Source organism: Oreochromis niloticus, linkage group LG1 (assembly GCF_001858045.2).
Source record: "Oreochromis niloticus isolate F11D_XX linkage group LG1, O_niloticus_UMD_NMBU, whole genome shotgun sequence".
Lineage (NCBI taxonomy): Eukaryota > Metazoa > Chordata > Actinopteri > Cichliformes > Cichlidae > Oreochromis > Oreochromis niloticus.
This window is the reverse complement of record NC_031965.2, coordinates 32,383,392-32,397,316: the sequence shown is the minus strand read 5'-3', so window position 1 is coordinate 32,397,316 and position 13,925 is coordinate 32,383,392. Positions and strand designations below refer to the sequence as shown.

At 39.8% G+C, this 13,925-nt stretch overlaps 1 protein-coding gene across 2 annotated transcripts in view; it reads left to right on the top strand.

Annotated features, from left to right (window-relative positions):
- Positions 1-2,332: 2,332 nt before the first annotated feature.
- The window catches only part of chst8 (carbohydrate (N-acetylgalactosamine 4-0) sulfotransferase 8), a 409,028-nt gene continuing 397,435 nt past the window's right edge, over positions 2,333-13,925 (top strand). The window contains exon 1 of one of the 2 annotated variants that reach the window (XM_025907668.1): positions 2,333-5,821. The gene's annotated coding sequence lies outside the window, so the exon portion shown is untranslated. The remainder of the gene's footprint in view (positions 5,822-13,925) is intronic. The other variant, XM_005447671.4, reaches the window with a different exon arrangement.

The following is a 13,925-nucleotide window of genomic DNA, read 5'->3' as shown; positions in this document are numbered from 1 at the left end:
TAATGATATGCAGAGGTGCTATTCTCATCTGGCAGACGGCTGCTGCACTGCAGTATGAAAATGTTCCTTTCGGCAGTGAGCACGTGTTGCTGCATGGGTTCTTCCAACTCGAATACACTAGAGATAGAGACTAGGTCCGCTGGCACAACTCAACTGCAATAGAAATTCACACTGTGCTCAATATCCGGATGAACTCTGGCAAGATTCTTCAAATCTATTCATGAAGTTTTAAAAAAGACCAAAAGTGTAAAAGATTCACAAGTATATTTAAACCTTCCAGACTGTACTTGTGCTTCAGTGCTATAAAGTCTTCTTATTCTACAAATTCTTATACTCTTATTCTCTTTCCAAAGAGTTTGATTTATCATTGATACAATGATACAAAGCTGATCTTAATTTCCTATAGATTATCTCCTTCTTGATGCTTTGGAAATAAGAGTTCAGTGTTCCCCCATTGAAAATATCTGATATCTTTTTGCAGTCATACCGGAGCTTTTTCAATAAGCAGAGTCGAAGATTGGTGTATTATGAGGCAAGACCACTTTTACACAGCAGTATTTGTCATTTATTTAACGATAATACCCCGGAAGGTTAGAACGCAGTTTATACACAGTAAGTGTTTGTTGTTCCTTGACGAGCGTTAGAGAGAGCGATATGATTTATATTGGGTAAATGTTTGCTTTTTGACAATTTAAACACTGGCGCATTAACAGATAATGAACTTTAATGTGTAAAGATGAGAAAACACAGGACATATACACATAAAAACACACACCCGCATTCTTTACAACCCAATAAGGAAGTTGTGCATCTGGAGCTATAATGTTAATCATTAATCATTACTGATAAGGGAGGTAGAAGTTATAAAACACACTATTCTTTAATATCAAGGTATTGCTCATTGCTCATCTTAATTCTTCTGTTGCTGAATTATGTAGATTACAAAGACTGAGCCCATTTAACAGACTACTCACTTTCCCAAAAAGCAGCAAAAAGAACAAGGGAGTCAAAATATTTCTTACTATTGCAATTCAAATGATATATTTAAATTTACTGCAGTTATTTTCAAAATAAACTCAATCTACACAAAAATGGGTAAGTCGTTAGATATTATATTCTTATAAAGGGGTAACAACAGCAACAAAGAGCACATGTAAAGCAGCAAGGATGTACCAGTCTGTGATACAACATGAAATCAACAGTTAATGTTCATTTTAAGTCTTTTTCCACCTGAGGTATAGCAAATTGGTAGCCAGGTGCTATACAGAAGCTGGCAGATACTGCAGTCAAATACATGACTGCTAGATGAGAAAAGCTACAACTCATCACTTTAAGCTTCTCTCAAAGAGACAGGTCATCCTGTGGTCTTGACACAAGCATGAATCCTCCCAACCCAAATAAAGCCATCCCAAAGCACATCACCTAGTCTGCAGGCAGGTGCACTGAAACAGATACCAAAGCTTAGAGCCACTGAGGCCATTTAGTCTCCTCCCTGACAAAAGAGGTCCCAGAAAAATATCTGAAGTTGAAAGGAAACAGTGCTGTGCAGCAACATAAAGCAAAAGATAAAACAGCATAAAAACATTGCACTTCAGAGGCAACAACACAGTTTATTACCCACCGCAAAGTCAGAAGACTTTGCAGTTATATAGTCTGAATATTTAAACATAACCCTGAGCTGCCTGTCTGAGTCCAGGCAGATAATTGGCACACAGAGAGTAAAATGCATAGCCTAGGGTTTACCCATCCTACACATCTCCATGGTTGGCCTAATGCTTTTTGTCCACACCCTGATACTGGAGTACTCAGTAGCCAGGGGATTGGCTGCCCACGCAGTGCATTGCCTGTCAATTGATCAGGGCCTGACTCCAGCTTAGTGCACCCTCACTGGGAACCTCAAATGAGGCACAACACCAGGGCATTCATCTTCATCAGAGCACCACAGGATAAAGTATCAGGGAGTTTTGTTTTTTTTTTCTTTAGCAGCGATGGGACAAATAAACCACTCAAAACAGATAATTTTTCCTTCTATTTGTAGTGCTTCAAGTGCTATCACTATCACATAATGCCTATGCTGTGTCCATGATGAAACTATATTGCAGACCCTCTCTGCTGACTCAATCTAATTACATGGTGCTTCTGTGCAGTGTTTAAGCCAAGCACATGCACATTTGCAGTATGATCATTTGCATCTTGGATATAACTGTGAAAACTTGATGCCCTCAATTTTTCAGCAAGCTAAATCTTCCTTTTCTGCTGCTTCTCAATGATAAATCACCAGTTCACCGAAAACCCGAGTGAACAGGGAACTTGAGGGTTTGACCAATGTCAGAATTGGAGACGTTGCTGTGCTACCAGTCAATACCAACAAATAAAACAGCCTGCTCAGATGGAGAATCATGAATTTATTTTGCCTGATGTAATTCATTAAACTGTTGCTTATGCCCATTTATCATAATCAATCAAAGGGCAGTTGAGCCAAAAGAGCAATTTAGAGCGCTACAGAGTTATGCCATTGCTGAGTCCATAATAAATTTGAGGAAGATTATATAAGGCAATATTGAACCTTGGGGTACATTCTCTGTCAGACTGTAATGAATCATTCATTGCTTAAGATCTATATTTTACAAATCAGTGACAGATGAAAACAGATGAATGAATAAGGTGTGAATGCGAGTTACAGAGGTTAAGCAAAACAGCTGTTGTGTGAGACACTGATTGTTAAGCACTCAAAATAATAACACTTTTTTTTAACCCACTGAACATTTCAGTTGAATGCATGTACCATAAATGATTAAATAAAACTTTGAGGTGAACTCAACAAACCAAAAACATACTTTTACCATGGTGGTGACAAATTTTGGTAGGTGCTATATAATAGGCAACTTCTTGCTCTGGGCAGACTTTGGATCCCAGCACTATTGATTATGAGTAACACCAGATGCCAGAGTTGGATGAGAAATGGGCAGTCAGAGGATGGAACTGATGAGTGTGCCACGAGGAGGTTATTTGTCTTTTGGACAGGGAATTGTGTCAAGACTCACAACCCTCAAAATCCATCAGAATCTCACTGTCCAACAGACTATATGTTCATTAAAACAAATGATGACATTTTCATTTGAAGATGCTGTTAAATGATCCTGTCCACTTCAAGATTTTGTTTCTTGAGCAAAGTCTTTAAAACATGACCATAAATACTTTATGGTCCAATCATTGATCTAGAGCACAAAATAATAACATTTCTATCCATTTTTCAATATCGGTGTAAAATAATGCTTTCCAGGGTAATCTGATCCCAGAATCTGTTCTATTTTTTGGCATAGATCTAATTAGTAAAGCATGTATTTCAAAGCCATACAGAGATTGCCCACCCTTGCTGCTACAAAATAGGCAACAATGATCATTTTCAGCTTATTTTCTAGTCAGGCCTGCTGATACCCCACACAACAAATGGCCCACAGTCCCACCAGAGACACGCTGCAGCTGCCGTGCTGGTGCGTCTTAGATCTTCAGGACTACGGCGATGTTTTGTCCCACATACATGCAGCAGCTTTGTAATTTAAAAAAGGCCTCACAATAAACCCTGCATGTGATCCAGTGGTAGAAAAGCCTTCCTGTGGGTCTGAATTAGTGTTCTTGGACTTGTACCCAGAGTCCTTGCAGCCAAATCAAGTCAAGAGAAGAATTTTCTTTGCTGCCAAACACCAGCAGAGGGGGATGTGCTCAAGTCAGGAGGAGCAAGTGAATGTGTCAGCTGTGCCGGTTGAAGCCTCAGAAGCTTCCTTGCAGCCACACCCTGATATAAGGCCACGTACTGACAAAGCCACAGTGACGTGTGCAAGGATGTGTAATATTTATCTGAACAAGAGCATTGTTCACAGCCCGCTGCACTTGAAACATTTCATATAAGCTACTTTACAACACAGTCAAAATACAAGATGTGTGTTGTCTCAGGGTTAAATAGTCAACTTGTGTTTATAAACATGACAGATGGAAATAGTGACAATTAAATATTGCTTTACATAAATCATGTCAGATAATAGCGCTGAGCATGTTTGGCACGTTGAGATTTAAATGACTCCTTAACAGTGGTGTCATAGATTTTCAAAGGATTGTGAATTGAGGTTTTCACGTATTGGCTGTCACTTAGGAAACAAAACTCGAAAACACTCTGCCTCAGTAGAGCTAAGTGAGCAGTGCTAATATTAGAGGGTTTTTTTTTTTTTTCAAAATAATAAAAAAACCAGGTTAAAAATCCCTTCTGCAGGGCTTTATGAAATAGTCTGAGATAAATTATGCACATCCACTGGCTTTTGATATCCATCCCACGGGGCTTTTTTTCTTTTCATTAAAGCTCTATTTTTTCCAACTATGCATCCTTTTTTTTCTCAGAGAAAATGACTGGGCAAAATCTTTTAGTTCAAATCAGTGCAAGATTAAATAGCTTACCGTGTGTGCTTTTTTGAGGCTGATGAATGCGCACTGGCTGGGGGCTGTGATATTTTAAACTAGCTTAATTTAGTATGCCAACTTGTTGAAGTGGCACCTTGATCTTCTCACAATGAAAAGACTAAGGGGACCTAAAATCAGTCAACTGTGCCCTGAGCAGGAAGACCACCCAAAAGATATTTTAATGTCAGCCAACAACAGGGTTATTTCTGGAAAAGGCAATATCAGTGACTTAATGTAAGTGGCATAGACAACCATATACTTATAAAATAACTAATTCTCACAATCCCCACACCCTTTTCTCTTGTTTTTATTGTTTGTTTCTTTTTTTCTTTTGGGTCATGTCAGTAACTTTTCCCCAGCAGTGAAAACAGCTGTCATTTTAGGCCTATTTGTCTGGTAAACGCAGGATTTACAAGGGAAAAAACCAGGTTGTGTCCTCAGTTAAACGTTATCACTAATCCGTAATCTGAAAGTCAGAAAGTCATTCTCAGACACAAATAAACTCATAAACAAATTGACAACGTGGCACTTTTACTGCATTAATGTTAATGATTTCTTAATAAAGAATGAGTATCAATAATCTTGGACTTAAATAAATTAATATAGCTCAGTCTGTATCATCTCTCTGATAAAGGAGAATCAAACTCTATGCCGCCTCTACTGTAGCCGAGTCGCATTTACTATCGCAGCGCATATCGTACAGTTTACAGTTTCAGCGCCATGTTCCCATCCTTTGGTAAGAAAAGAAGGGTAATAATAACGATGAGACGCGTAGCTCATCCATATTAGAAGAGTCTTTAATGAACTCGGATCGTCAGAGACACTCCTCCTGCTCCCGGCTCCCTCCGCTCCGCTCCCGTTACCAGACGATGCGCGCGTGAAAATTTGCAGCCCCATCTTTATCAGTATCATCGCCGTGAAGACAAAGAGAAGACCGCAAATGAAGATGTGCTGCACTAGCAGGAGAAGCCCCTCTTAAAGTCACTATTACCGCAGCTGTGCCCGCCCAGAGGCAGATAGAGAACCGGTCCTTGGAGACTCTTTGGGGATGCGCAAAGATGTGAGAGTGAAGAGTGAGATGCATTGTGATTGGCCATACTCATCCTAAAAGCGTCAGGCAAGGAGAGTGATGTTTGCTCCAGCAAAAGAGTCGAAGAGGTGGCATCAAACTTGAAGGAGACGTGTTCAGTGTGCACAGTCGATGCTTTCGCGGCATTAACCGTAAACTTGCATCATTTCCCCAAAGAGGCGGACGCGCTTTCCGTGGTGCTGAAACAGAGACTTGGCTGATCAACTAGTGAACAAGAGGAGGACACTCTCACTTCGTCACCTGCTTCTGAGCTTCATTGTATTGGGGAGCCGTGGCAAGGTAAGTGCAGTGATGTACAGTGCCTTACATTGCAATGAAGATACGCTGTTTTCATTTATATCTGTATCACGGCCACACATCAAACAGCGTCCGTTTTTTTAATCGCGTCTTTATCTGTTGTCCCGAGTTTCTGATGCTTACGTTTTATTTTAAAGTTTGATCCAATTTTACCATAGCAACAAAGTTTCATAATCAATCCGTCTTAAGTTTGTTTAGCTTACATTCTCCGGCTGTGGAAACATATTGCAGATTGTCTGTCCCTGTTTATGATTGTCATTATTAGATACTTTCTAAATCTAATCTGATTTAAATTCTTTCCCCTCGTTGTTTTAAAAGCTCGAGGGACTTTGTTTTCTATATTGCATTAATTTACCCTCAGGTTCCAGTGCACTAGAGAGTTTACTTACTTCTGAAAGTGTTTAAAATGATGAAAACATAGCTTTATAACTGCTTGTGCACTTAGTTTTCTGTGATGTCAGACATTTTCACACATCACTCCTTCTTTGAAACATGTATTATTAGAGTGAGAAGACACAGCATATACTTTACCACTGCAGCATGGGGAACATTATACTTAGTAATGGCTCTTTCTGTTGGAGCAGTGATTGGAAGCAGGAGTTTGTGCTGGTCTTTCATTTTGCTGCTGGTACCTGTACAGTAGTAGTAGTTGTTGTTGTTTGTTTGTTTCATACCATGACTATGTGCCTCAAAACTCAATTCACATTCTGTGTTTTTAAGGGAAAACTTTAAAAGTTGTGTTGAGGTTTAGAAATTCATACCACTATTATGAGTAGTTTTCCTTTGTTATATCACGTTAAAATGTGGCTGGACTATAACCAGGAAATAGAAACAAGTGAAAAAAGATTTTGTGCTGTTGTTCAAGTGTCACATGAAGATTGGTGTGTTCACTAGACCATAAAAATAGCCGCTGCTCGCTAACTGGCTTCAGGGCTGTATTTTTGGGTTATGTCACTTTTATAGCACAAAAGAGATTGTTCTAACATAATCATCCCTAACATAACTTTAAGGTTTGTGGTGGCTTTCAAATGCTTGATGTTTCCAGTGCACTGTCCAAAGAAATCTGAATAAATGATATCATATCAGACCAATAAAATGTTGTAAACTGATTGTATAAGAGACTGCATGTTCAAACCATGTGGTCAGTTAAAAGTTTAAGATCTGAAAGCGTTTGTAGAGTGTTGTAATTGCAAGAGCTGCGACTTACTTGCTTTAATCAAGTACCTTGTTGGACTGAGAAGGAGCGTGGGTGTCATCAAAGCAGAACAAAGCCTCTTTGAGGTGGAAAAACTTAAGTTGTGATTAATTTCAAAAGGCACGCCTTAATTTCAAAGGCACGCTCTTGTATTTGAGACACTAAGTCAATATCCTACAAAGTCAGAGGACTTTTTGTGGTGTTGAAGGAGACTACTCAGAACTTAAAGCTATGGCTGATATCTTTTAAAACTGGATGGCTAGCTAAAATTTTACAACACAGCTTTTTTGTGTTCTGTGGCTCTTTAATAGCTAGTTTGTTATTATTCGTATATTTTTACTAGAGGAGCTGTTATCCTCTCACCCTAATTCTAACATGTCTTTACAATCTGAGCAGAAGGCAGGTGTACTTGTACCTGCAAGGCTGAATGAAATACTTGACCTCTGTGTCAGAATTTGTTATTCATTCTTCATGCAAAGATTCAGACCCTCCACAAGATAATAAACAGAGTTGTAATTGCCAGTAAGGTTGCTCAGCAGCTTTAATCAATTACTGTGCCGTCTTCCATCGAGAGAGATGGGGAGTGCAGGTGTCATCAAAGCAGAATGAGTCTCTTTTGAGGTGGGAAATGCAAGACTCAATGACTTCACTCAGCTGGGTCACTGGACACACAGGAGAGCTTTGACGCGTACAAATTGTGCTTGAAGGTGCTGCGTTCATCCTGGGAGGCTCAGTGGCTGGCAGAGGACCAGCAGAGCAGGGACATTGCACTCCAGATGGCCAAGAGAGGCCAGAGGAAGAGTGCTGTCCAAGCCCAGCTGGGTGTACGGGAAGCTGGACTGCCGGTGGTGTGTGTACGTGATTGTGGGAGGCAGACGGGATGAGAGAAGCAGTAAACGATAGAAAGAAAGAGGGATATACAGTATGTGAGGGTGTGTGTGTGTATTGAAGGAGTGGTTTGGGAGAGAAAGGGTGAGTGAGAGAGAGCGAGGGAGAGAAACCAAGAGCAAATGGTACAGGCGCCTCTGTGTGTGCTCGCATGCATGGAAGTAGTGATAGGAAAAGTGTGGGTGGAAGAAGAAATGAAAGAGAAGATGAAGGAGCTTGCATGTCTGTGTGCTGGTGCTAGTGTATGTATGCAACTGTGTATTTCTCTAGCTGTGTGTGTGTGTCTGTGTGTGAGTGAGAGTGTTGAAGGGACAGAAGCAGAAAGGGTTGGAGACAGAAAATGAAAGAAAAAAGAAACAGGCACTTGTGTGTATGTGTCGGTGTGTGGGAGGGAGAGAAAATGAAACTGGAAGAAGCAGGCATGTGTGTATCTATGTGCTTGTGTGCGATTGCAGAAAAAGCATTACTCAGTAAAAAAAGACAAAAACAAAAGAAGAGGAAGAAAAAGGAACACGTGTGTCCCTTGGAAAATGAGAGTATGAGGGGTGAGAGAAACACTGGTTTGATTGGACGCTTGCTTTTGTATTTGTGAGGAGAGCGTTGTACATGGGTGGTCTTAATACTGATGCTAGCATTCACTGATGATACTAAGAGGTGTATGAAGGCTGCATGAAAATTACACACACAAAACAAGTAAAATGGAACCTTACCTCGATTGGAAAAAAGTATCTCAGCATTTCATTCAGCCAGCTCTAACCTCTGACTCTGCGTTTTACCATTTTTCACACACTCGTTCAGCAGCAATGTGACTTTCAGTGTTCTCTGAGTATGTGCTTTATGGCAAAAGGCTTCAGGCAGATGACCTCTTTCTGAAAGGTCATAATCTGATATTCACGCCCCACTATGATGGAGAAGATCTGTTGCATGTGTCAGGCTTTTTTTTAAATCCTTTTTTCAGCACATTTTACATCTTCAATGTAACACATTCTCCTTCTGAAGTAAAAGCCACCTGAGAATGCGCACAGAGCACATGACGACAAACACACAACGGCTTCATAGAGATAACTTCGCCTCACTGTTTCCATTTGGGAAGCCGCTAGAGAGCAGATGGAGAGAGAGCATGCTCTTTTTATTCTGCCACATCTGCTCTGTGATGGAATGGAGCATGATCTGCACTTTGATCACAATGAATTATTCCTATCCCTGGCTATAAATATGGTCTGTCTACAGCACCCAGTCTCTCTCTCACTTCTTAAACTAGGAATCTGTGCTCGCCTCTGAGTCGCTCTCTCCTTGAGTGTGTCACTGCGGCTGTACTGCAGCTCTGGTTTTCTTCTTCACACTGTGAAGGAACCGAAATCCCTTCCTTCAGCCCAGTTCACTAAAAGAAGCATTGTGTGCAAAAAGTTCTATATAAGAAACAAATAAAGGGGCTTTGCTCAACCTTTTATTATTCTGCTTTTATTCCATATTTTTCACTTTTGCAAAAAAATAAATAAATAAAAACATGAAAATGTCAAAACCAATAATATGTCTCCCCTCTCAATACCCAGGCACGCTGTGAGTCTGTATCACACCCTGAAGAAGGATGTAATCAATATGTTTGCACATTGTGTTCACTCACTGACATTTTTGTTGAAGATGTATTGCCAAACATGAAAAAAAATACAAAATGTAGCATAACAGCCAGTTTCATAAGTCTGTCCCTTCCTTACAATAGCAGACGGAGGTGCCATCCAGTGCAGCAGTGTGGCTCATTAGTGTGCTTTAAATGTTTTCTTAAAATAATGGATGGGATGGAAGAAAAAGATTTAGTGGCAGGCATTGGATAATATGGCTCAACTGATTACAGCCTGCATATCATATAGCTTTTATCCCTGTTCCGAGATTGTGATACCAGCATTGAAAGCTGTAGTCCTGAGATGGACATTACTCTTTTACTTTTAAGGCAATTTCAGATTTGAATTAAATATAGTTGGGAAAAATTGGATATACTGATTTACAAAACTGAAAGTTATTAAATAGTTATTGAGGCCACAAACTCTTTATGAAAAAGATAGCTGTATTTATGATACACCTAATTTACTTTTCGATCATTATTAGATGTAAGTGGGAAAGTTTGTTCCTCTCCTCACTTATTCTGCTGTGTGTGTGTTCGTGTCACTGTGTGTGCCCCTCCTCACAGACACAGAGTGGAGCAGATGAGACTCAGATGGCAAATGGTTCTTATGTAGTGCTTTTCTACTCTATCTGAGCACTCAAAGCGCTTTACACAACTCGCCTCATTCACCCATTCACACAAGCACTTTTTTGTATGCTCTTTCTCTCTAACATTCACACACATTCATACGAGCAACTTGGGGTTAGTATCTTGGCCAGAGATATTTGTCATTCAGACTGGAGCACAGGGGCTCGAACAACCAGCCTTTCAATTAGTAAGTGACCTGCTCTACCACCTGAGCCACCCCATATATCTCATGCTCTTTCCCATATAATTTATATCAAGTTGTCAAAAACCTTTTTTTATCAAAATAAATCCTGACATATGTTAAATCAAACAAAATAAAATATAAAAGCAAGATGAATTCTATGGAAAGCGCCATCATCTGCACTTTTCTGACACTCTCATTCACTTTAACACCTCTTTGCATTAAATGACAATTCAGATGCTTCCAAAGAGTATTATCCATGCTATGTTAGCTTTTCTTCAAGCATTCCACTTCAAACATTTTGGCTCTACTTTATAGATTGGGTTGTGGTCAGGATCTATGATTCATGACCTCTTTGAGATACAAAATTGGGAAATAGACCATCACTCACTGCAAGCAGGCCAAACTGGGATTGATTTTCTGTTAACGTGTAATTTCTAATTCATAGAGCTGATTATAATGTCTTGGATGGCATCATGAAAATTCTTTTGATATGTCAGGGACAAACTATGGCACAATTCTTATGAGAACATGGAAGCAATGGCAAAGACTGACTTCAGGCTATGCTTTATAGAAACAATCAGCAGAGATTGTATCTATGTCTTTGTACATCAGTGCATCCCACAGAGATGTGACGTGTCACTTTCTTAGCATCACTGCTTGTGCTTATTGACTCATTTTTATACAAAGAATTCGTAGTTCTTGCACACAGCAACTTCACATCATCTCACAGCCTTACCCGCAAAGTATGGTACTATCAACCTATCACCTCTAATGGGAACAAAAGGTCAGCCCTTAATTATTCATTCGGGATGTCAAACAATGCTTGCCGACTGTTATTTAGGGTGGGGGAGACCCATATGAATAATTCAAGTGCAGGAGTCTCTTTCCTTCGAAGAGTGGCACTGTGGTTCAGATGTTTGTGAGAGTCTTATCTCCATGCAGGAGCCCTCTGTCATTTCTGAGCTGACCTTGGCTGTCACTGCAGCAGCAACATGGGTGGCACAGAAGGTGGCAGGGACGCTTGTTCTTCCCGTATCTGCAGGCCTCCTCCACACTATGAGAGTGAGTAGGAAGGACTACAGGGAGCAGGCTGTCTAAGCTCCCTCAGTGTCTGTTTACAGTACACTATGTGCCACGCTGTGCGGAGCCAGTGCCAATGCATTAAAAAAAAAGCAGATTACTCTTTAACAATGAGTTATTCTGCTTTTCACCCGAGGTACGTTTCTGTTTTGGTACACTAGCCATGTCAATTGCTCTTAAGCTGCTTTCTTAAGATGTAAGGGGTGTTTATTGCAGCTGAAGAGGCAAAAGCAGATATTAATGCTATTAAAGTGCATTAAACTGAAGAATGCTGTAATGTGAGTCACTTCCATGAAAGGATTAGGGGGAGGCGGCATGGAGAGGATTCTGAGTAAGGAGAGAAAGTGAAAATGTTCATCTTGTTATGTGAGATGCAGGAGGGGAAGTGAGGGACAGATGAAACAGAGAGTGAGAAAAGTGTGTGTGTGTGAGAGAGAGAGAGAGAGAACATTTATGCCAACTCCACCATCTCTGAACAATAACAGAAGCACGTACACAGATACAGAGCACGTCTATCAAGCAACGGATGGCAAGCAGCCCAGAGAAAATCAAATGAGAAACATGTTTGTCATTGTAAATCCAATCAGCAGAATGATCCTATCCTCCTATGGCCACTATCTCACTGCTGTTTGTACTGTAGCACTCAGTGTAAGCGGAGGGGATCATCAGGCCCGTGACTCCTCTGCAGTTATAGATAAAATACCTTAATCAATAGTTGTTGATGGGGATACTTAGGAGTGCATCTGCATTCAGGGATTTTCCACTGAATCCAGTGCAATCTTCTTTTACAAGCATCATCAAATTTAAGGTATCATTTTGAAAAGGGTTAGGTCTATAAATGGTTTATCCTTGGGCAATGATTGAAACCACAATAAAAGCAGCAGAGATCTAATTACACCATGCAGTCCTGTGACTACTGGTAAATCACTGATTTCTTGTCTTTCTGGATGTCTTAAATACAATATAGTAATTGCTGAAACATTTTGGTGAAGAACATGAAAAAAAGGTTCTAAATCTTCATTAGGGAGTATCGGTGAAGACCGTTATGTTCCATGTATAAGTGCACAAATACCTGCCACCTGGAAATCAGGTCCATAAAGAAGACAGGCTGATGAATTGAAAACAGAATATTATTTGGGGGCAGGGATGCTCAGGGGTTGGCTTATGATCTTAGTATTTCTCTGAGAATCACTGCCCTTGTTGCTACCACACTATGTGCAGAGAAGTGACAGTGCTCGTTTATCTTGGAGCAGAAAAAAACGGTTGAGGAGAAGCAGTTTCATCTGGGGTTTTCTGTAAAAGTTTGGAGGACGTGGATTAACTCATAGAACCCCAGGGGTTAGAAGCAGCCCCTTGTCCTGGGCTGACAAGGTTACTGTTTCAGAGGCTGATATCGAGGCAGTTGCTCTTTGAGGTCAAAGACAGCATGGTGCCTGGAAGTCCATGGAAGGACATGGCCATACTTGCTGCCAGCACCTCACCACACCACAGGGCACCTAAGATGTTAACCCTTCTGGAACCAGGTTGCGACGCAGGCCAGAGTTTTACAGCCTGAGTTAATTACACAAATCGTACTCTCCAAGAACTTCATTTAAGACTTGACAACACATTCAAGCTTTCATTTGTTACGTGCGTCGATTAAAAAGACTTGAAATCAGTGATTAAAACTTAAAGAACTTCTATATAATTTAGATTGTGAAAAGTTTTGGAATTGCTTATAAAAAGTATATAAAATTAAGCTGCAGGTCCATGCAAGGAAAGACTTTGTAAATTATCAATAATGTGCTGATTAAATGTATTAAATCATTTCATCAGCCTCCCATAACATTCTTTCACTATTCACAATGTCTTAAATACAATTCAAATCCCTTTAATCAGCACCTACTTCACACAGCTCTTTTTGAAATATTGTATTCATAGGGCAACAATAGCAATCATTTCAATGTAACTAGATTTTGTTAAATTGGCTGAAAGATATTTCTTTGAATTACGTAAAAATCCGGTGTAATTTTTAAATAATGTATACAGATTGATTGTTTGTGATCAGATGGCTTTTTATAAGGTACAGTATATAAGTGCAGTTCACTTTATATTTTCTATTTAGGCCACATTTCTTAGTAGCTTAGTGATTAATTATGTATATTGTTCATCACATGATGATCCTACAATAGACCATATGGTGGCTGTGTTATGTGAGATTTAGTTTTGTTGAGATTTAGCAGAATATCAATCGTCAAAAAGGAAAAGGAAAAAGTTCCCTACATCCTCTAGAGAATTATTACCAAATTAGTCAATACAGCATGGCAGTATTATGTTACTTTAATGAATGGAGGAGGCCATCATTTTTAGGGTGCATTTGCTACAAATTCACTGTTGACACAAAGCATTTTAATATGATTTATTGGAGGTAAATCATTCTATAGTCAGATATTATCTGGTGTTTTAGAGTGTAATTTACATTAAACTGTTTATCATTCAGTCCTTGAATTCC